This window comes from Antechinus flavipes, chromosome 2, assembly GCF_016432865.1.
Source record: "Antechinus flavipes isolate AdamAnt ecotype Samford, QLD, Australia chromosome 2, AdamAnt_v2, whole genome shotgun sequence".
Lineage (NCBI taxonomy): Eukaryota > Metazoa > Chordata > Mammalia > Dasyuromorphia > Dasyuridae > Antechinus > Antechinus flavipes.
Window position 1 is genome coordinate 177,325,472 of NC_067399.1, and position 24,450 is coordinate 177,349,921.

Consider the following 24,450-nt stretch of genomic DNA (forward strand, 5'->3'; position numbering starts at 1 on the left):
GGATATCCATTTGGAGATGTTCAATAGGTAAATGCTTATGTAGACTTAGAATTCAGAAGAGCAAGTGGGGTTGAATATAAGCTGACTAGATATGATAATTGAACCCAAATCAGGTTTCTAGTTACCTCCATGTCCCCAAATATTGCTGAGTTCCCTTGTGGAAAACACATAGGATGTCCTTCTAACTCTGCTCCATAAAAATATGATCTTTATGAATTTGAAATTGTTGTATTTTCAAAACTCAACAGAAAAATATTCATGTTGACAAAAGTACAGAGAAGCATAAATGGACATTAGAACCAAGAAGACAAAGATTCAAGATTAATTTATAGGCAAATTTCCTTACTAGAAGCTTTCTATAATAATCATACATCAGATCAGGATAAATAAAGTATTAAAAATGAATTACATATGAAGTGAAAATAATCTAAATTGTTTTAGTTTGTTCCAGTTTTCTGTGCACATCAGAGAAAAAAGTGTCCTCTTCTTTATTCCGTCAAGGCTAACTCAATTGCTTTGCCTACAGTTTGTCCTAGACCTAGAGGACCAGTATCATTTCAGTCTTAAGCCAATGGATTCAATTTATCAAAAGTTCCACTATAAGAATCTAGTTTCTTTTAACTGTAAGGAAACCCTTTAGTCTGGATAGATCTTCAACTTCATGTTATAGTCCTCATAGGTTTGTCTTCTCTCTTGCCTGACTATAATACTTATTGAAACTAGTCTTCCCTGTGGCTCTTGAATTAGAAAGGATTTACTTCTTTCCTTCTGCAAGAATTCAACAAGAGGTAAACCTGGACACAGATGATAAAATAGGCAATTATGACAATATCAAATTTAAAATGATCTTTAATAAAATCAATAAAATCAAAGTAGTTAGAAGTTACAGATAAACAAAAGATGGTAATATATTTGCACTAAATATCACTGACAAAAATCTGATATACAAGGTATACAAGGAAAATAGGTAATACCAAAAGCCACGTTATTGTTGTTATTGTTCAGTTATTTCAATCATATCTGATTCTTCATGATCCCATTTGGGGTTTTCTTGAAGATACTGGAATCCGTTTCCAGATCATTTTAGAACTGAGGAAAGTGAAGAAAACAAGGTTAACAGGATCACAAAACTAGTAAATGTTTGAGGTAGAATTTGAACTTAGATCTTCCTGATTCTAAGCCTAATGCTCTGTTTACTGGACCATCTAGCTGTGTGCCAAGAGTCAACTTCCATAATATAAATATTTAAAGTATGTAAGCAGATATTGCCCTCAATAACTAGTTTATTAACTAGTTTTCAGGAAGGGCAAGTAAGAAAAGAACTGAGGCTTCAGGTTTTTTCGTTTTTGTTTTTGCAAATGAGAATTTTTGTCTGCTCTGAAAAGGGGGAGAAAACCATGTATTAGTGTCAGCTACTTTATTCATGATGTTGCATGGATAGCATGCCAAAGTCTTCTTGAATTCAAATCTGGTGTCAAACACTTACTAGCTGTACGACTGGGCAAGTCACTTAAGCCTCTTTGCCTGAATCTCCTCAACTGAAAAATGAGCTGGAGAAATAAAAAGGCAAATCATTCCACCTATGATCTTTGTCAAGATACCTGACAAGAAAACCCTAAATGGGGTCACAAAGAGTCAAATGTTCTTGAAAACACTATTTGTTAATAAGATTCTAATTAGTTTTAGATAATATGTTTTGTAAATGAAGTTCCCTTAGGCAGTTCCATTTGTCAGTCATGTAAGAAATGGGAGGAGGCAGTAGTATGAGAGAATAGTGAGACATGATTTATTAGTTGGATCCACAAGAAATTCATCCAACAAAAGGACAAAACTTAATACACAGAACAAGTAAAGAGTCAGCCAGCCCTCTGAGAGCTAAAACAACATTGATGATTGTAGTATTCTGGTTGGTTTTCTGTAGATCTCTGGACCAGCCTTCATTTCAAATGAGTAATCACCACAAGAATAGTCAGGCATAAAAGTCTAAATTCTTTATTTTCTCCTTCACAGTTTAGTTTCCTTGCCTAGGACCCAGCTAGCTTTCTTGTAGCCTTCATAAGGACCTTGGTCTCAGTAGAGAATTGTAGGAGGCCAGTCAGCATGGTGATGTGAGATGGAGTGAATCTGTCTGACTGAGTTTGCCCCGGCTTATATGTCCTATTATAATCACATCATTGTAGGTGTGGAATCTCGTAGAACTATATTAAGTACAAAGTACAAAGTACATGTACTGAACTAGAATACTATTAAGCATCATGCTAAACTAAGTAACTATTGTCTTATCAACTCCACTGACTTAATATCTTGTAAGAATCCTTGTTTTAAGTGCAGAGTTCTGGCCCATAACAGATGATTATGCCTAGATTGCATTCTGGTTTTTTGTAGAGGTAAGAGAAGGTTGGGATCAATATTTGTCTGATTGTATGTAGGCACTATCTTTAGTGACATTTGATTACTACAAAAAATGAAGGAGACAGAGAACAACAGAGATACCAGAAGAATCAAGACAGGCAAATGTCTAAAATGAAAAATTTTATGTATTCTTTAAATGAGAATTCTAGTGAGCATAAAGCAGATTCTTAGCAAAACTTGTGAAGCAATTCTTTTATAAATAGATTTTTAACAACTTGAAAAAGAACATGATGATCAGTAAAAGTCAGTAAAGTTCAAAAGTGATATATGACATTTTCTTCTTCATTCCTTCCATCCATATGTGGAGGAATCTTGGTGATGAATGCTGTCACTTAGAAAAATCCAGTAGATGGCAGAGACTTTTAATGACTGAAATAACCTAAACTGTCACATTCACTTGTAGCACAGAGGAAGCTACAATGTGGTATTTTATTTCAGTGTTTATCACATTTTTGGCTATAATTTCTGGTGGGATCACACCAATTATATCTGGGATGAATGCAGTCACCAAAATGTCATTCAGTTATCAAGAAAAACAAAAAGGCAGAGGGTCATTATGTGGGAATTTATTTTAAAGTTTGCCATTCAACAAAGGACTCAACAAAGATTCAAACCGTTGATCAGAAAGGTTGTGGATGACTCTATGTCCTCTTTTTTGTGTTTTTCTCACAGCACAGTTTTTCCCCGAAGCACCTGGATATCATGATTTCATTTTCAAGACAACGCACCCGACAGAATCCCTTAGGCTTCCAACACACATGGGTAAATCTGCTCCTGACTACACAAAGAAATGTTTGTGAGGTAATTGGTTCTTCCAACAGTCTACACACAATCTGTTAGGAGCTTGAAGAGATAGTCCTCAAGTCTACCTTAATATGCTATTAGTGAATCCACAAATTTACAAGAATTGAAATTTTGAATTCTGTAGCCCCTTTCCAAGGTACCCAGCACTGAACACAATATATCCAGAACTGCACACAATGCTTAATTGCAGACTTCAACAGAAATACTATATTCCTATTATGGAAATTAGATGTCTCTAAAGTTATCTAATATTTGATGAGACTTGCTAGCTATGATCACACTGTTGATTCATATTGAGCTTTACTCCCAGTATGATCATTAGATCTTTTAAAAATAAACTGTTATCTAGCTATACCTTCTCCATTGTATACTTGTGATTTTGGTGTAGATTTATTTTACTCAATCTCATGGAGTCAAGTATTAGAACAAATGCTCACATTATAATAAATTAAATTCCAATCTTTGAAAGATTAAAACCTAATTAATAACCTAATAAATAAATATATAAAATAATATATAAATAAATATATATTTATTTAAATATAAGTATATAAATATATGCTCACTCAATATATTTATTTATTTAATTTATTCATTCACTTAAATATAAATAAATATATAAATAATATATAAAAATAAATATAAATAATATAATATATAAATATTAATAAATAAATAACCTAATTAATAATTAGGTTAATATTTGGAGAGTATTACTTCATGCCATGAACCATGTGTTCACTTTGGGGAGGGACTAGGATTAAGATGGTGCTTTCTGAACTTGTTTCTCTGAACTTTCCTCAAAAGCTATATCTCCCCTCCTAGGAAGACAAGGCATGGAATATAGTTTCCCTTTTCTAGCACTGATGGTTTCCACCTTACCTGTAGAAATTTGGGTCAGGAAGATAAAGAGAGCAAACATGAAGCACAGGATTCTCATGGCTGAGATATTAATAGAGATATTGTGGAATGAGAAAGCATGAGTTCTTTAGCTGAGGGAATCAGCATCATACTGTAGCTCTATATATAATTTTTACAGGCCCCCAAGGAAGCTTTGGCCTGGGAAGTAAGCTAAGATTGAGCAGATTCCCATGCTTCATTGCATAGGGACTGGGCTAGTGATAAGAAGTGATCTGAAAAGGAATGTGTGCTTATTCACACTAATATCCCACCTTGAATGCTTTTCTCCCTCCTTTTTGCCTATCCAATGTTTATCTAACTGAAGTCCCTCCTTGGATGTGAATTTATAGCTTCCCTTCCATCCTGAAGTGATCTTCCTTTCCTTTGTTATATTTTCAAATCATTCAATTTATCCAACTGAGTCCTTTACAGAAAGACATTTCCTTTACTAGAATCTAAAAACAAAGACCTTTTGTCTTAACTTTTTGGCATTAAGCATATACCATTCCCATAGAAAGTGCTCCATAAATTCCAACTCTATGACTGTGTGAATTTTGGCAAGGCTCTTCATCTCTCTGAGACTGTTTCCTCATCTATAAAATGAAGAACTTGGACTAGATGATTTCCAGGATACCTACAAGCTCTGATAGATATTTTATTCTAAATAGAGGCTACCATTTTCCTTTCCAAAATTTCAAATGTACCCTTGCCAATGACAGCTAGGTGGTGCAACAAATTGAATGCTGAGCCTGGAGTCAAGAAAATTTACCTTCCTGAGTAAGGCCTCTGACCTAGCTGAGTGACCCTGGGCAAATTACTTTACACTGTTTGCTCTAGTTTCCTCATCTGTTAAAGTTAAGAAAATGGCAAACTATTCCATAATCTTTGCCAAGAAAACCCTAAATGAAGTCATGAAGAATCAGATATGATCAAAATGACTGAACAGCAGAAACTCTTACTAGCATTTGTGAAAAGAAACACTTTAAGTTTCATGGAGTTTTCCAGAAGTTTCAGTATTTTTTGATGAGATCTTAAGTAGGCTACAAAAGCCTGGATCTACTTCCCCATTGCTGGTGATGACAAGTCTAGGTCAAGGTCAAGAAGGCATCTCATGCTTGTTGGCATTGCTACTTAGATCTCTTAAGAGGTAGATCACACTGCCAAGTCCAAGAACCAAGGTAGGGAGAGGCAAAAAAGAGCTTTCCAAAAAATGAAATTAAGCACCTTCAATATCCTTCATCTTTAACCACATTACATGATTTTTGGACTCTTCACTTTCCTTCATATTGCCTCTTCTGGATGCATTCCAATTTGTCAGAGAATTTAGTTTACTTGCATAGGGTCATAGATCAGTAAGAAATTTGTTTAGGTATTGTCATCTAGGTCTTCTGAATCCAAGGTCCAATGTTCTTTTCAATACACCATCTTATCTCTAGCTGCTCCAAAAAACTTGTTGAATTAACAGAGAAACCAAAAAGAAAGGCAAATTTTCATGATTGATTAAGAGTTTGTATTACATCATTTTTGAGATCCCTCAAAATTCTGTGATTCCAAGATCTCTCCATGATGAAGTCCCCCATTTTTATTGTATCTCACTAGAAACAGAAGAACTATTTGTCTGAAGAGGACAGTTGAGAAACTATTAATCAGGGACTGGAGGAATGGCAGCTATTAAGAGAAAGTCCATTTCCTATGTCTTTCTGTCCTCCAATATCTGCTTCTGTTGCTTCCTCCCACCACAGCAATTCTACTTTGACCCATGACTTCCAGTAGGTAAATGACCCTATGACACAATATCATAGAGCTAAAGCCCAGTGCTTATTGTCACTTTTGACTGTATAATAAAGAGAAGGTTAGAAGCTCAAAGGCCTGAGAAAGGGATGGGAAGACAAGAGAGTTTGAGACAGGGTTAATGGGGTTGTTAGAAATGACTTGGAAGCTGGTGATGAAAGGAAGAGAAAGGAAGTTCTCTTGAACTTTGTCCTGGGCTGTATGCAGGGAAGTATACAGGGAAGGAACTACTTAAAGGGGGTGGCCGAAGGGATCTGAGAGTGAAAAGGAAGTAGATAGGACTGTTATAGGCTAAAGGAGTAAACCCAGTAGTAACTTTAGGACTAGATTAAGACCCTAGGAAGCCAAGGATGAGTTAGGTAGCTAGAAGATGTAGTGGATAGAGTGTTGGCCCTGGAGCTAGGAAGACTTCCAAAAACTGCCTCAGATACTAACTGTGAAATCCTGAGTAGTTCCCTTGACTTTGTCAGTTTCTGTATTTTGATCTGTAAAATGGGTCTAATAATAGCACCTAGTTCCTGGAGTTGTGAGCATCAAAAGAGAGATTTATAAAGCATTTTGAAAACTCTAAAATACTACAAAATTGTAGCCATTATTATCTCTAATAATTAAAATGTGGTACACTTAGCAGAGAAACAAACAAACACAACTTTGTTATGAGGAGTGAAGGTATATGGAATTAGGTTGAAGAATGAGAGCCTGGGTTCCCTGTAACCAATATCAACATAGAGTACCATGAGAATCTTTCTTGAGTCATAGTTTTCATCTTGAGAGTGAGTATAAGAATGCATGATAAAGGGAAGGAAAGAAATGCCCAGGGAGAGAAAAAACTCTGGGAACTTCTTCTGTGAGCCCTTGGATGTATTGGTTAGGTAGGTGCTGGGCTGCCTTTCTTTTTCATTTTACTTGTAGCTCAGAACAGGAGAAAATTCTCAGACTCAATTATTCATTGAATTTCTGTAATATGCTAAACTTGCTTCTGTTCTTCCCTTCCCCAAAAACTGTGACTTGGACCTTGCAGAAAGGCTTCTGGATTTTTTTTTTCTTATACTCAGTAATTTACACCTTATCTGAAGAAATTTGAGCTCGAACAGAAAAGATGAAGTCAAGGATTCTCATCTGAAGTGTGTTTGTGGAGTGAAAGTATTCCCTTCTTTGAACAAAGGGAAATCTTGCAGTGTTCACTTTTCTTCAAAGTCTTGAGGTATTCTTTGACTTGGGAAAGTAACTAAAAGTGAATAGATTTTCTTTCTTTTTTTAATAATAGCTTTTTATTTTCAAAATATATGCAAAGAGTTTTCAACATCCTTGCAAAACCTTGGGTTCCAAATTTTCCTCCTTTCTTTCCTTCAACCCTTCCATTAGACAGCACATAATCCAATATATATTAAATACATACAATTCTTCTATACCTATTTCCATACTTATTATGTTGCACAAGAAAAATCAGATCAAAAAGAAAAAAAAATTAGAAAGAAAACAAAAAGCAATCAAACAACAACAACAAAAAGTGAAAATACTACATTGTGATCCATATTCAGTCCCCACAGTCCTCTTTCTGGATGTAGATGGCTCTTGCCAAGGTGAATAGATTTTCAAGCTCAGTAGAATGACTCATATTATGACTGCTGAAACCAGACTAAAATGTAATTGAGAAATGGTAACAAAATAAACAAAAATATAATAAAACATAATGTTAGTGAATGGTTTCCAAGTTCTGTGCTGCCAGGAATCCTGTTTCTATGTGAGTTAGGTTCATTATTGATCTTCATGCTCAAAATGACATCACTACATTGGAGTTAAGGTACAACATGTCTGACAATAGCAGATTATAGAAACTTGAAAGGGCATAAACAAGTTGGGCATAAAGAATCCATATGAATAATTGGAGCGGAGATCTCTCTAAATTTGCACAGCTTATATTTTTCTTCTTCTTTTTTTTTTAGTTATTGAAATTCTGCTTTGTTCATAGAGCATAGTGCTTTCTTTAATACAGGTACATTATGCTGGGTGGGCCTGTGCCAGTTTCTCCAATGTCTTATTATCAATCCTGAAGTTCTTCTTGTCAGTGTGCTTATATTGCTTCTTCTGACCTTGTGTTAATGCTTCCTTTTTGTGAGTTCTCTGTAAATTAGTCTTTTAGATGCACATCCATTTGTCACTTGAACAATATGGCCAGCCCTTTGAAGTTGTGCCTCTTTGCAGGAGAGTTCAAATACTTGTCAATTCAGTTTGAGAAAGACCTCAATATCCATATCTTGTCTTACCCAGATGATCTTCAGAATTTTTAAAAAGACAATTCAAATGGAAGTGATTCAATTTTCTGACATGATATTGGGTATACTATTCAGGTTTCATAAGCCTCCCTCTTCTCTCCTACATTTTCCTTCAGAACCTCCCCCTAGATGAGCTAGCTCTAGCAATGCTTTGTGTACATCCCTGGAAAGTATATTGCCATGGTAAGTGAATTTATCTATAGCATTCAAAATTTCTCAATTTGCTGTAACCACTTGTTCCATATAGGTGGTGCAGTTCTGGCTGGTAGAAAACTTTTGTTTTTCTTGGTGTTAATTGTCAGACCAAAATTATCACAAACAGGAAAATCTATATTTTGTTGCATCTCAGCCTTAGAGGCTACATTGAGTGCACAATCACTAGCATACAAATTCTCTCTCTACTTTAGTCTGAGCTTATAGCCTTTTAAAGTTTAATATACTACATTTAGTAGCTCACTTTGAAGCTGTTTTCTTCCTCATTGAAGGTGTCTGATAATAGTACTGACAGCATAATGCTAAAATTATGAAAATAAGCACACAGTCCTGTTTCACCATCCTGATGATGGGGAAAGTCCAAAAGCATTGTCCATTATCCAGAACTCATTTAAACATGTTCTCATTCTTAGTACCGAAATATTAACTTCAATTTATTGGTAAAAAAAATATTTAGTCTGTCTTTGAATGGAAATTCAAAACTGGATTTCAGTACTCATGAACTCTGGGAAACAAATTTTGCCATGATCTTCCCCAAATCCTCATGCCTGACAGTATCAAAGATCCTGGTCAAATTGAAGAATAATGTGTACAGATCTCTCTTTTACTCCTTCATTTCTCCTGGAGTTTAGGTAGCAAACAATATTTTGACCATTCCTTGGCCTTTCTGAAGCCAAACTGGCTTTCAGGTAGATGACTTATTTTCCAGGTGAAAAATCAGTTTATGAAAGGGAATTCTGGAAAGAATCTTGACAGCAATGACTAAGAGAGAACTCCCTGTGATTGTTACAGGACAATCCAGTTCTATTTGCTGTTTCAGTCCAATAAGGAGATGACCTTTTGGCCTGGATTGCCTATGTGCAGGATTGTGACTACAGCTCTCATTGTATCTGTACCTGCTGCTTTGTCACTTGTTTGTCAATACAGTACTTCAAGGTAAATAAAAGTGGTAAAATAGTATGAGTGATGCTTTTTGATTTTCACATAAATTGAATTTAAGTGATGCAGAATTCACATTAGCCTTACTCTTCCAGTCATCAAAGTGTAGTGGCAAGACAAAAGTCAATATGACTGACAATGGTCCAGTACAGTGGATGACTTTGACATCTTTAATGTCTAACCATGTTCTTAGCATTCCACAATGCCTGCTTCCATTGCTTTCATAGCCTGTTGGAACAAATTGCTCACATTTGTCCATTCCATAAAGGAAGTCTTTACACGTTTGGTTGGGCACCCCTCTAACTCACTGGCTCTTAGTTACTTTCAACCCATCTGCAGCGTAGCCGGTCACCCAATATGATTTACTAGAGTGTGACTGCTGCTCAGACTACAGCTTTTAGAGTCTTAGGTGAAAGCTGGGTGACAGGTGGACACCAAAGGTGGAAAGCAGTCCTGAAAAGGGCTTGCTAGCCCTCATGCCAGAAATACTAGTCTTTCCTGAATGCTTGCATGAATTTAAATGATGTACAGGTTTAAGAAAATAAATAGAACTCATAACAGCATTCATAGAAAATATTAATAACTGACATACATAATATTTTATGTGTTATTTAAGTGCCTTATACAATATATTATGTTGTTTGAATTTTATAGTTACCCTATGAGGTGGGTGCTACAGCTATTAATATTTCCATTTTTCTGATTCTCAGAAAGGTTAAGTGATGTCACCAGTCATGGTCATAAAGTGATGGTCAGAGGTAGGATCTGAAACTGGATCTTGACTCTAAGTTCAGGATTGTATTCACCATGTTGCCTATCTATAACCTTCTCATCTAGGGAACATTTTCCCCCCCAGAAATTTGTAAAGATTTTGTCACTTAAAGTAGAGGTGATAAATATGCAGCCCTCAGGTCCTATGCAGCTTCCCAAGTCTGACTAAAATGCATTTGAGAAATATTTAGCAAAAAAAAAAAGTACAAACTTACATTACCTTAACATGTGATTTTCTAAGTTATTATGTGACCAGCAAAGATCCTTATGTATGGTTTAGTGGTCTCTGTTTCTACTTAAAAGTACTGGTTTGGATATGGTACCTAGAAACCATTCTTCCATGTTAGGGTTTCTTTTTTTATCCATGATTCTCTTTCACGATATTATGGAAAGCACAGATAAACCCTGCTTGGGAGGAGGAGAAGGAAGCTATTTCTAAAAGAAATGCCTCTGAGAAACTGTTAAAAATTTCCCAGTAATACAGATAAAATGCTACATTGTATCTTAGAAGCAATTACTGTGCTCTTATGTATATTCATTACTAGTTTGTTATGAAGCAAGTTTGTTATTTAATATGTGTGATAAGTATTTTTCTCTACATTGTGAAATCTGGAGCCTGGAAAGCAGTATAATATGTTGCCTTGGGAGAATGGAAGGCATTTAAAAAAAAAGATTCTTATTTGTTAAACTGAAAATACTATGAAATAATATCTCTAGTCTAATTAAAAGCCTTTAAAAAAAATCTCGTTTGAAGATGAAAGAGGTATGGATCCCTCCACCCCCACACCCCACCTCCACCAAAGACCTTTCATTAGTAACCAACAATTTAACAAAGAATATAGTATCTCTAGTCTAGTTATGATCATTGCATAAGCGTCCACCAAAAGAATTTTTTTTTTTCATTAGAAGTTAAGATAGTATTCTCAGAAAGGAGAGGGAGAAATTTTACTCCTTGAGGGGAATGGTCCAATGAAGGAACTGAATAATGGCCTTTTTGGAGTGTTAATCCAGGACCCTATTTTAATATATTTAATATATTATTATCTTTTCTTTGATCAGGATTCATATAAACTATCTGAAAACATCTTGAGTCAGAGACATGATGGAGAACATAGAGGAACTATATCATTCTGAATCTCTCTCTTCTTTGAAGTCTGAAATGATTTAAGAATTAGATAATCATAAATTAGATAAAGTTATTTCTGGCAGATTGGTGCCTAGATACAAAATATATTGTTAATATATAATTTTATGGAGGTAATGAAGTTTACTATACTTGGAGGACTTCAGTAGAGGATGTTTGAGCAATAACTATTCATTTCCTATAAATACAGAAAGTAAGTACATAGTCTCATAATTCTCTTCCTTATCTCAAACTGTATGAACAAAAACTGATTTCTTCAAAGCGGGCATGAAGGGCCTGACCTCCATAAACTTAAAATAAAACTTTATTAACATCACTTTTTTTTACATTATTTTCATTTTCCATTATATCCCTGTCTCCCATTTAAATTACCATATCTTGTAACAAAGGATAAAATAGAAAACCAAAAAGAAAAAAAAGCAGTTTTCCAAAACAAAACAACAAATTAACCAAGACTGAAATTATGTGGAGTGTTAAGTATCCATAGTTCCTCATCTCTGCCAAGCAGGGTGTGAGAGGTGCTTATCATAATTCTTCTTTAGGACCATTATAGTAGCACAACATTCAGTTTTGAATTTATTGTTGTACTTTCTATTTTTATTGTAGTCATTTTGCATCTTTTTGCTTACTTTACTTTGCATCAGTTCATATAAAATTTCCCATGTTTTATATACATTTTTTTGGTCATCCTTTTTCTATTTGGTGAATAGGATATAAAATCTCATTAAATTTTTGAATTGTATGTCTTATAATAAAATGAATATGATTTGTAGCAGTCTTTCAAATGGTTATTGATCTTCACAAACCCTGCACATGATTTATTTGTTTCATTATGATATTTTTGTTATATTTTTCTCTATAGTACCTTACAAATGGCAAAAGAAGTGTGAAACAGAAAAAGGACAAAGGAGAAAGGCAAGGCATAAGGGAAAGGATTATCTCTTCTTGTAATCCATATTTAAAGTATCCAGATTTAAGGAAGTATTGAGAGCAAAGATACTAACACAATTAACCAAATACTGTGGCTTGTTTTTAGAAGAAAATGGGCATTTTCAGGGATGAGAGAGTCAGCCTGTAGTTATGTGAAATAGAATAATATATTCAGATTCTAATGAAGGACAGGCCTCTAAACCAAAGGAGCAGATCATTTTAGGCATTCCTTAGCAGGAGATTACAGAAATATATCCAGAAAATAATTCACTATGAATAAGTTTGATTTATACCAAGAATGAAAAAAGTTTATTACTAGAAAAATAGCTAGCAATAATTTGTTTGTTCAAAGAACAAAGATAACAAAAATAATATCTCAATAGATTAATATTATCTCAAATAGACTATATTTGAAAAATTCAGATTCATTTATGATAAGAATTCTAAAAAATTATATGAAAAGGCTCTTCTTTAATATAATAAAAGAAAAGCAAGTGCCAACATTCTTTGTAATATAGAGATGCTTGAAGCTTTTCTAATGCAACGACGAAGCAAGGAAGTCCTTTGTCCCCATGATTATTTAACATAGTTCTAGAAAGATTAGTTATCATGATGAGACAAGGGAAAATTCAAAAATATAAATAGTAACAAAGGAAAAAAAACTATCCTTATTTGTAGATAATGTAATGAAATTTTTGGAAACCTCAAATAATTGAATTAATAAAAATAGATTTTTTAATACAGTAAACAAAAGCTAGAAATAAATGTAAGAGAAATTTTACTGCAAAATGCAATAACAAATTATATGGGAGTTAACAACACAAACATGAGATTTCATAGAATTGTAAATTTAGGACTAGAAGGGTCCTTAGAAGTCATGGAATCTAACCTCCTCATTTTTTAGATAAGGAAACTAAAACTCAGAGAGTCAAAGAGATTTGTTCAGTCACCCAATTCATAAGTCCAGCACTATACATAGTATATGTATATAACTACAAGATTTTTATAGAAATAAAGGAGAACAAGTCATGAGGGATAATCATCAATCATGTTGGATTTTGTCAATACAATAAAAATGACAATACTATCTAAATGAATTTGCAGATTTAATGCATATTTAATATACACATATGTGTATGTAGGAGTTTAGAGAAAGAAGAATCACTTTGGATTAAAATAATTAGTGATGCTTTCATGGAGGAAGTAAACCTTGGAATTTGTTAGGAATTTAGTCAAAAAATAAAAGGAATTCAACATAAGGCCTTTCCATTTAGTTTCCTTCATTCCAACAAGGAAAGCTTATATACATTCAACAGTAACAATGAATGCTGGTGAAAGCCATGCAGATGGGGTAAAGAAGACCTGTTTTTGTTTGAGAGCTGGGATGTGACAATGGTGAGAATCAAAGGACAATGACAGTATTGGGAAAACTGTATATTGTTGAGAAGAATCACAATGCTTATGGGGAATATATGACAATAGCAATAGGGTCTTTGAGGACTAACAGTCAAGAAATGCATTGAATCAGATTTCTTTTGAGACATTTTCCAATTTTTAAATTGTTTTATTCTGTGCCAGAGAGGGACCAATGAAAGAGTGAAGTAGAGAATGGGGAAAAAGATAGAAGATCCAGAACTCTGATACAGAAAGCAAAATTTGAATACTTCCCCTTAAAAAGGCCTCAGCCAACATAGTAATGTAAATAATAAATAATGTGCAGGTTCTAGAGGAAGGTGGAGATCCTGGTAAAAGGACTAGCCTACCATGACTCTTTGTTGACACAGACTTTGAGTGCTTTCTATGTATTATTGCATTTTATTGTATAAATGAATTAATCAACAAACATTTGTCGAGTGATTAATATGTCTCTGACATTTTGCTAGAAATTGAAAATATAAAGATTTAAAAAAACCTCTGATCTCAGGGAGTTTTTATTTTATTGTAGATGGCAACATATACATTTATAAATATAATATACAAAATATAGAATGATTTAAAGAGGAAGAGAGAATAGTAGTAGTTGAGATAAAGAAAGGAAGATAAAAGAAAGCCTGTACATACTAATACAGGCTTTATCTGGAAAATGAGACATATTAATGAGGTTTTGAGCATATAAGCTTGGTAGCAAGTCAGAGATACTGGCCTTTCTGGGCTTTACTTCAATAGGGATAAAATAGGTCAGACAGAAGTTGAGAAACCAAAAAGTGCCTCTAGACTTTTATGTCAGGAAGGAGTCTTTGATATAGGGGTCACATTCCAGAGATAACCCACTGAACCTTGACAATAATAGGATGCATGAATAGTTAATTCCATTTCTCAAAATGAAAGTTGTCTCACTGGGGCTTTTTTTCTTTTCTTTTCTTTTTTTCTTATAATTTTTTATTGATAGAGCCCATGCCTGGGTAATTTTTTTTTTTTTACAACATTATCCCTTGCACTCACTTCTATTCCTCCATTTCCCCTCCCTCCCTTCACCCTCTCCTCCAGATGGCAAACAGTCCTATACAAGTTAAATATGTCACAGTGTATTCTAGATACAATATATGTGCGCAGAACCGAACAGTTCTCTTGTTGCACAGGAAGAATTTGATTCAGAAGGTAAAAATCTGGGAAGAAAAACAAAAATGCAAGCAGTTTACATTCATTTCCCAGTATTCATCACCCAGTATTTCTTTGGGTGTAGCTACTTCTTTCCATTCTTGATCAATTGAAACTGAGTTAGATCTCTTTGTCAAAGAAATCCATTTCCTGAATGTAAACTGTTTGCATTTTTGTTTTTCTTCCCAGGTTATTTTTTACCTTCTGAATCCAATTCTTCCTGTGCAACAAGAGAACTGTTCGGTTCTGTGCACATATATTGTATCTAGGATATACTGTAACCTATTTAACATGTAAAGGACTGCTTGCCATCTGGGGAAGGGGGTGAAGAGAGGGAGGGGAAAAGTTGGAACAGAAGTGAGTGCAAGGGATAATGTTGTAAAAAAATTACTCAGGCATGGGTTCTATCAATAAAAAGTTATTTAAAAAAATAAAATAATAGCCCCTTCTCTTAATTCAATGAAAAAAAAAAAGAAATCCATTTCCATCAGAATACATCCTTATACAATATCGTTGTTGAGGTATATAATGATCTGGTTCTGCTCATTTCACTTAGCATCAGTTCATGTAAGTCTCTCCAATCCTCTCTGTATTTATCCTGCTAGTCATTTCTTACAGAACAATAATATCCCACAACATTCATATACCACAATTTACTCAATCATTCTCCAATTGATGAGCATCCATTCATTTTCCAGTTTGTAGCCACTACAAACAGGGCTGCCACAAACATTTCAGCACATACAGGTCCCTTTCCCTTCTTTAGTATCTCTTTGGGGTATAAGCCCAGTAGAAACACTGTCGGATCAAAGGGTATGCACAGTTTGATAACTTTTTGAGCATAGTTCCAAATTGCTCTCCAGAATGGCTGGATGTGTTCACAATTCTACCAACAATGTATTAGTGTCTCTGTTTTCCCACATCCTTGCCAACATTCCACATTATCTTTCCCTGTCATTCTAGCCAATCTGACAGGTGTGTAGTGGTATCTCAGAGTTGTCTTAATTTGCATTTCTCTGATTAATAATGACTTGGAGCATATTTTCATATGGTTAGAAATAGTTTCAATTTCTTTGTCTGAGAATTGTCTGTTCATATCCTTTGACCATTTATCAATTGGAGAATGGCTTGATTTCTTATAAATTAGAGTCAATTTTCTATATATTTTGGAAATGAGGCCTTTCTTAGAACCTTTGACTGTAAAAATATTTTCCCAGTTTATTGTTTCTCTTCTAATCTTGTCTGCATTAGTTTTGTTTGTACAAAAACTTTTCAATTTGATATAATCAAAATTTTCTATTTTGTAGTCAATAGTGATCTCTAGTTCTTCTTTGGTCATAAATTCCTTCCTCTTCCACAGGTCTGAGAAGTAAACTATCCTATGATCTTCCAATTTATTAATAATCTCATACTTTATGCCTAGGTCCTGAACCCATTTTGACCTTATCTTGGTGTACGGTGTTAAGTGTGGGTCAATGCCTAGTTTCTGCCATACTAATTTCCAATTTTCCCAGCAATTTTTGTCAAATAATGCATTCTTATCCCAAAAACTGGGGTCTTTGGGTTTGTCAAACATTAGATTGTTAAAGTTATTGGCTGTTTTGTCCTTTGAACCTAACCTATTCCATTAATCAACTAGTCTATTTCTTAGCCAATGCCAGATGGTTTTGGTAACTGCTGCTTTATAATATAATTTTAGATCTGGTACAGCTAGGCCACTTTCATTTGATTTTTTTTTTCATTAATTCCCTTGAAATTCTTGACCTTTTGTTTTTCCATATGACCTTTGTTTTTATTTTTTCTAGGTCATTAAAATAGTTTTTTGGGAATCTGATTGGTATAGCGCTAAATAAATAGATCAGTTTAAGTAGCATTGTCATCTTTATTATATTTGCTCACCCAATCTAAGAGCATTTAATATTTTTCCAGTTGGTTAGATCAGACTTAACTTGTGTGGAAAGTGTTTTATAGTTTTGGTCATAAAGTTTCTGATTTTCCCTTGGCAGATAGATTCTTAAATATTTTATACAATCGATAGTTATTTTAAATGGAATTTCTCTTTGTAACTCTAACGGTTGGGTTTTGTTAGTGATATATAAGAATGCTGATGACTTATGTGGGTTTATTTTGTATCCTGCAACTTTGCTAAAAGTGTGGATTGTTTCTAATAATTTTTTAGTAGAATCTCTGGGGTTCTCTAAGTATACCATCATATCATCAGCAAAGAGCGATAATTTGGTTTCCTCATTGCCTATTCTTATTCCTTTAATCTCTTTCTCAACTCTTATTGCCAAAGTTAGCATTTCTAATACAATATTAAATAGTAATGATGATAGTGGGCAATCTTGTTTCACTCCTGATCTTATTGGGAATGGTTGCAGTTTGTCCCCATTACATATGATGCTTACTGATAGTTTTAAATAGATGCTACTGATTATTTTAAGGAAAAGTCCATTTATTCCTATACTCTCAAGTGTTTTTAATAGGAATGGATGTAGGATTTTATCAAATGCTTTTTCTGCATCTATTGAGATGATCATATGGTTTTTGTTAATTTGGTTATTAATATGGCCAATTATACTGATAGTTTTCCTAATATTGAACTAGCCCTGCATTCCTGGTATAAATCCCACTTGATCGTGGTGTATTATCCTGGGGATGATTTTCTGTAGTCTTTTTGCTAATATCTTTAAGATTTTAGCATCAATATTCATTAGGAGACTGGTCTATAATTTTCTTTCTCTGTTTTCAACCTACCTGGTTTAGCTGTTAATGAATGCTTTTACTTTAAAATAGCAGCAGTACAAACTTTGGTTACACATTCCAGCAACTGTTTCTTCACCTTTACATTTTTGGCGACATTTTCCTCGCCCAAGTCTACATGTGACACACATCCTTTGGGCACCTGCACCAAAAAAAAAAAAATCTGCTGAGGTCAGACTGACATTTTTCTAAGGTGCTGAAATTGATTGAAGGTACAGGGTGGGGGTAGGGGTGGGGGAGGAAGTCCATACAACTATTGCCATGCACAAGAAGGGTTCACAGTCTGCACTGAATGCATTGGGACCTTCAAAGCTACTAAGGAAGAGAATGATGTGTTGCAGCTAGGTGCCAGAATGGATAGAACACTGGATCTGGAGTCAGGAACATGAGTTAAAGTTTATCCTCAGACAGTTACTAGCTTTGTGTTCCTGAACAAAGTTTGTCTCAGTTTCCTCATTTATAAAAGGAAATGGCAAGCCACTTTAGTGACTTTTCCAAGAGAACCTCTTATGAGAGTCAGGAAGTGTCAGGAACAACAATAACAAAAAGACAAAATAGTTTTTCCTTTTCTTGAAGCTTACCCTATGATGAAGGTAGAAAAAGTGAATAAAAGTAAAAATGCTATCAAACTTAAAGAACAAAACTGATTATCTACCTAGGAATAGCTTTTTAAGATGTCTATAACACCTGCAAAATTTACAGAGAAGTGAAAAGCAGGCATTCAAAAGAAGCATAGTACAATGATGAGTAAGTTAGAAGAAAATCATGATTTGGAATTTCAACAAATGGAAAAAATTCAGTTGAGTAAGGATGTGGTCTATATACCCCTATGTATAGATGAAGTAGACCAGAAAATCAGAAATGGGAGTTGAGGAGGTTGAGAAACTGTGAGCTTGAACTATTTGAAGGGGATGGATAAATAGTATAGGATTCAGCCACTGAACTTATTAATAAGGAAAGAAAGTATCTAGGAGGTCTGTCTATAGGTGACATATAAGGATCTAGGCAGGATGGAATGAATCTGAAAGAAAAAGTTGGCTCCTGAGTGATGGTGGCAGAAGAAGGGTCTGGAAGAGATAGTGGGGACTAAGGTTAGGAACTGGAAATTGAGGATATGCCTGTCAGTTGGGGAATTATCGAATTAATTATAGTATATGTTTGTGATGGAATAGTAGTTTGGTATAAGAAGTGATGAGTAGTATGCTCTCAGAAGAACCTGGGAAGACTTGTGAGAATTGATACAAAGTGAAACAAGTAGAACAAGAACACTATATAGTAATAGCAATACTGTATAATCATCAATTGTGAAAAGAGGGAAAGACTTTGAAATAAAATATTTTTTAAAAAAGAATGTTAAAATTCCTTAGGTAATTGGAAAAAATAAAATCAAAAAAAGTTGCTGTTAATTCTTCCTATTGGACCTAGATGCCAAAGGGTGTGAATTAAGAAGTGGTAGACCTTGGAGGTAGTGACAAGAGATATAGTAGAAAACTAGGTTTCAGGAAGAACTAGAAGACAAAGAATGTGTAAGTAAGAAATTGAAAAAACCACGAGATCTAGGAGAATAGATGTAGAGCAGAGAAAGACCTCAGAGTTTAATTAGTTCTGCCTCATTTTACAGATCAGAAAACTCAGATCTATAGAAGTTACTTGTCCAAGGTTATATGGATAGTAAGTAGTAGCATTTGAATTTGAACTAAGGTCTTCTGATTCTTAAGCTGAAGATTCTATTATTGTACTACAATAGAATTCCAGAGTGCACAGTGGAAAGAGTTGGTGGAGGAGAATAGGGACTAAATAAGAATAGGACTGGATTTTTTCTCTGTGAGGAGAAACAGCAGCCTTAGTTTAATTTATTTACAGTCATTGATACCCTAAGCTTTGATTTCCATCAGGCTAAAGTTGAAAATAGTAACAAAACCACATATTCAATGTTTCATCAGAAATTCCATTTGCGAAAAAGTATTGTCCAGGATCTTAGAATAGGCAATAGAGAACTACCTTCCCCTTCCTCACATTGGCTATATAGCATCAATAAATTGTTGTCAAATAATCTTGAGTGCTAAATTATTTGTTCTTAATTTAACTGGATCTTCCTATGTCCATAGTGGATGGTGGATTATACTGAGAGCCAAAAAGGCTTGGATTCAAATCCCATTTTTAAGAATTATTATGTCTATGGCCTTTGGCAAATCACTTAATCACTCTGATTCCAAATCTTCATGGTCTCTTATAGTTCTCATTTTTATCATCTCTTATTATATAAAACTCTATAACATAAATCTTTACCTCTAAACCTAAACCTGAGCTCTACCCTAAACCTATAACTCTAAAACTATAACCTGGAAACAGGAAATCTGACAGTAATCGATTATATTTCCCACATGCAGCTGATCCATTTTCATTAAAGGCATGGATTTGAAATTAATTTATCTTTTTTTTCCCCTCAAGACTGGTGAGAATCTTACACTTGAATCACCTACATTCTCTTGCTTAGTTTTCTTGGTGACCATTGGTATTCACTTAGAATGGCTAGATATGCAGAGGAGCTTATGACTGTGCAGCAGACACTTTTCTTTCATGAAATGTTAAACTGGTTAGCGTTATGTCCTATTTAATTAAGCAAACCAAGCCAGATTACCAAGACAAGTCATGGACTATTTTGTGGAAAGTGGCATAAGATAATAGCTGGTAGAGAGCAACAGGTGGGGACTAGGAAGATGGGAATAGTAACAATTTTCTAAATTCCCAGAGTCAAGGTCAGGAAGATTTCCAATACTGTGGTGTAGTGGAAAGAGAGAGGGACCTGGAATCAAGAAAGCTTAATTCAAATCTGCCCCCTGATATTTATGTGATCCTGGGTAAGCCATGTATTTCTCTTCCTGTCTCAGTTCCTCAATCTATAGAGGGAAGTAGTAACACTTGGATATGATGCTGGCTAATCCATTTAATAAATCTTTCCCTACTCTCTCTGTTTCTTTTCTATAATATATAAAGGGAATTAAAAATAGGGGATAAGTTTGTGGCAGGGAAAGTGCTTTATAAAACTTATTGAATTATAAAATGTGTGAATTATCACTACTGAGATTTAAGGAATAGGCAAACTTGGGAACTTACCTCCTGAAATCTGTGAGTTATCTTCAAATCCTGCTTCATAACCTAAAGTCAAATGCAAATGTTTGTGGCAATTAATTCCAAAAGTTTGTTTGGCACAAATTGGGGTGGGATGAGGAGAGAGAGAATATCCTATATTATGTGACTCATCCCTACCCTACTCTTAAGCACGTTTGAATTTAAGGTTGGAATCTAACTCTGGTTAGAGAAGTATAGACGACCTTAGAACAGACAAAAAGAATGAGAGCTCTGTTTTGGTCAAGATTATCTATCCACAGAGCACTTTATCTGTTTCTTTAAAACAAATGATATGCTTGGGGGCAACTTCAAGTTGTTGAACTTCTTTCCTCTGTCCCATTTTCATATTTTTTTTTCAAGTGCTTGAGCTACTGAGGATCAGTTCTGTGCCCTGTAATATATCAGGATAGGACTCTTGTGAGATCAACTAGGACCATTTAACTGATCTAATGAGAGTTTCTTTGAATAAATAAGAACAACTTTTCAATATTAATCATAACATCACAGAACCAAAGCTAGAAGGGAGTCCTGGACAGCATCATTTTTAGAAAATGGAAACCCAGAGAGGGATTCAATAATTTGTTCAGGAACAGGCAGAGAAGTAAGCAACAGTGGCAGGGTTTGAATCCAATGGATTGATGCTAGAATCACTATTTTTTTTCAGTGCCCTTTGCCCCACCTGATTTCCTGAGTGAGTGAAGTTCCTTTACCTGGGAGAATTTGAATCAGAATGTAGATGATAGCAAAGTATAAGAAAAGGATTCTCTGCATGGCTGCAGGTAGACACAGGGCTGATGTGAAGAGGAATCAGCAGAACAGATGAAGACTAAGCTCCCTGGGAAGTAAGTAAAGGGTGCCTTCTTTTATATTTGTAATGGGGAGTAGAGAGAGGCTTGGAATGATGATGTTTAATGAAGTGCAACGGAAGGAAGCACATTTCTATGCTCCATTGCCAAGGTCAAATGATGGTCATTAAGTGTTGAGCAATATTTTGTCTCAGCTCAGTGCTTTCTATTTCCTCACTTGTGAGCTCAAAAATTCACTGTTGCTTTGAAGAAATCACATATCCCTTATGGGTAAACCTCAGTTTACTCATTTGTCAAATGTTGGGCTTGGATTAAAAGATCTCCAAGGTCTCTTCTAGTTTTAATAGTATTTGATTATGTGCATCATAATATATTATTATATCCAACCATTGAAACCATTCATTCATTTATCATCTGCTATGTAGAAGGTACCCTACTTGATGAGGGACAGGGGAAAGAAAGACAAGTATTTTGACAATTTGCTTTTCTACATCCTCAGTTTTTACAAATGGAAGATCCAAGGTCCAGGATTCAAGGAAGACTTCTATATATGAATTAAGGGAGGCTGAGAAATATGGTCAGAAACGTGAATGCTTGATTATGTTGAAAATTATTTTTCTCTTTCATCTTTTCAATAGCCTCCAAGAAAAGGATCTTTATGAGAATTAGCAATTATTGACTCTACTGGTGAAAAAATGTTTATGCATTATGAATGATGAAAATTGCAGTTAGGGAATATTGATCCTCTTTAAAACCTCTACTTGAAAAACCTTTCCCCAAACAGAAATGGCATTCAGTGTATGCAGGACCTCATAAGACTTTGAGAAATTTTTAATCTAATGGGGAAAGTAGCAAAGTCAGTAGGTACACTAGGAAGAGCAGATAAGACAAATAAATATATAACAATGCCTTATATTGGTAAAGGTTTTGTATTTTTCATTTATTTCACCTAACTATTAAAATAAGATTTTAAGGCAGGGAATATATTAACTTAATTTCACAAATGAAAAGAAAAAAAGCATGAGACACAATAAGAGACTTACCTAAAGTCACACAGCAAGTTAGGAGCTGGGCCAGGATTTAAATTAAACTCATTTCAACGTAATGTGATGAATGTGCACATTAGCAATGATAGCAGACCTTGTAGCATAGATGGAGAATGAGCTATTCTGAGTCATTACTAGATACTAATAGAGAGATATGGCATAGGTATTGCAAGCTTTTCAAAGAATTAGAATATAAGTTAATTTAGTTAATATTAAAGTAATACTAAGAGACTTTTGAGCAGCTGATGGTTCTTTTGGTGTCTCACAATGGCTTAGTCTTCCTTAGAATAATCAGTTAATATCCTGGATGTTAATATGGATTTATTGATTAATAAGGAGTTTTCAGTGATGAGATGACTAATAATTTAGCTATTAGTGCATACACACCAGCAGGATTTTGGCAGGAAACACAAAAGTTAGGACAAATCATGCTGCATGGCTCCTGATATTCAGTGATTTTAATACTTCTAAAATAATATCCTGGGAAGGCTAGCAGAGGAAAAGGCCACTAAAGGATAATTCAATAGGATAGGGTATTTGATGAGGAAGAGGGGAAAATTGCTAATATTCAGAAAGTTCCTATCATTACTATGGTTGAAACATTGTTTGCATGCATATAAGTAAATAAAAGAAAGAAAGGGAAGGGGAGCAGAAAGGGAGAATAAGCACTTAAATAGTTCTTATTATGTGCCAGGCATTGGCACATAATATTTTATTTAATTCTTACAATAATCATGCAAGGTAGGTGCTATTATTATTCTCATTTTACAATTTTTTCCCCATAAGATATTTTATTGGATTTTTTCCATGTAATATACAGAAAGCTATTTCAAACATTTTTTTCCAATTAGACATCAAGACAATTTTTACATTCATTTTTACAAGATTTTGGGTTCAAATTTTTCTCCATTTTCCCTCCCAACTCTTCTGTTTTCCAAAAATGGTAAGCAATTTGATATAGGTTATATATTTATACATGCATGCAAAACATTTCAATGTTAATCGCAGTTGTGAAAGAAACAGAGGAGAAAACAATGAAAAACAATAATTTAAGTGAAAAAAGTATGCTTAGATTTGCATTCAGAGTTCATCAGTTCTTTTTTTTTTTTTTAATAGCTTTTTATTTACAAGTTATATGCATGGGTAATTTTACAGCATTAACAATTGCCAAACCTTTTGTTCCAATTTTCCCCCTCCTTTCCCCCATCCCCTCCCCTAGATGGCAGGATGATCAATACATATTAAATATGTTAAAGTATAAATTAAATACAAAATAAGTATACATGTCCAAACTGTTATTTTGCTGCACAAAAAGAATTGGACTCTAAAATAGTCTACAATTAGCCTGTGAAGGAAATAAAAAATGCAGGTGGGCAAAAATATAGGGATTGGGAATTCAATGTAATGGTTCTTAGTCATCTCCCAGAGTTCTTTCGCTGGGTGTAGCTGGTTCAGTTCATTACTGCTCCATTGGAACTAATTTGGTTCATCTCATTGCTGAACATGGCCAGGTCCATCAGAATTGATCATCATATAGTATTGTTGTTGAAGTATATAATGATCCTGCTCATTTCACTCAGCTTCAGTTCGTGTAAGTCTCTCCAGGCCTTTCTGAAATTCTCCTGCTGGTCATTTCTTACCGAACAATAATATTCCATAACATTCATATACCACAATTTATTCAGCCATTCTCCAATTGATGAGCATCTACTCAATTTCTAGTTTCTGGCCACTACAAAGAGACCTGCCACAAACATTTGTGCACATACAGGTTCCCTTTTTTAAGATTTCTTTGGGATATAAGCCCAGTAGAAACACTACTGGATCAAAGGGTATGCACACTTTGATAACTTTTTGACCATAATTCCAAATTGCTCTTCAGAATGCCTCATTTTACAATTGAAGAAAGTGAGACAAAAATACAG

The 24,450-nt window shown here is 34.4% G+C and overlaps 2 long non-coding RNA genes across 2 annotated transcripts; one reads left to right on the top strand and one right to left on the bottom strand.

The window, feature by feature from the left end:
* Positions 1-2,963: 2,963 nt before the first annotated feature.
* LOC127548529 (uncharacterized) lies at positions 2,964-4,210 on the bottom strand. The gene is made up of 2 exons (XR_007950414.1): positions 4,099-4,210; positions 2,964-3,190 (listed from the first exon to the last, which is right to left on the bottom strand). It is a non-coding gene; the product is annotated as an uncharacterized LOC127548529 (long non-coding RNA).
* LOC127548530 (uncharacterized) lies at positions 3,117-22,674 on the top strand. The gene is made up of 3 exons (XR_007950415.1): positions 3,117-3,213; positions 21,338-21,515; positions 21,979-22,674. It is a non-coding gene; the product is annotated as an uncharacterized LOC127548530 (long non-coding RNA).
* The last annotated feature ends 1,776 nt before the right edge of the window (positions 22,675-24,450 follow it).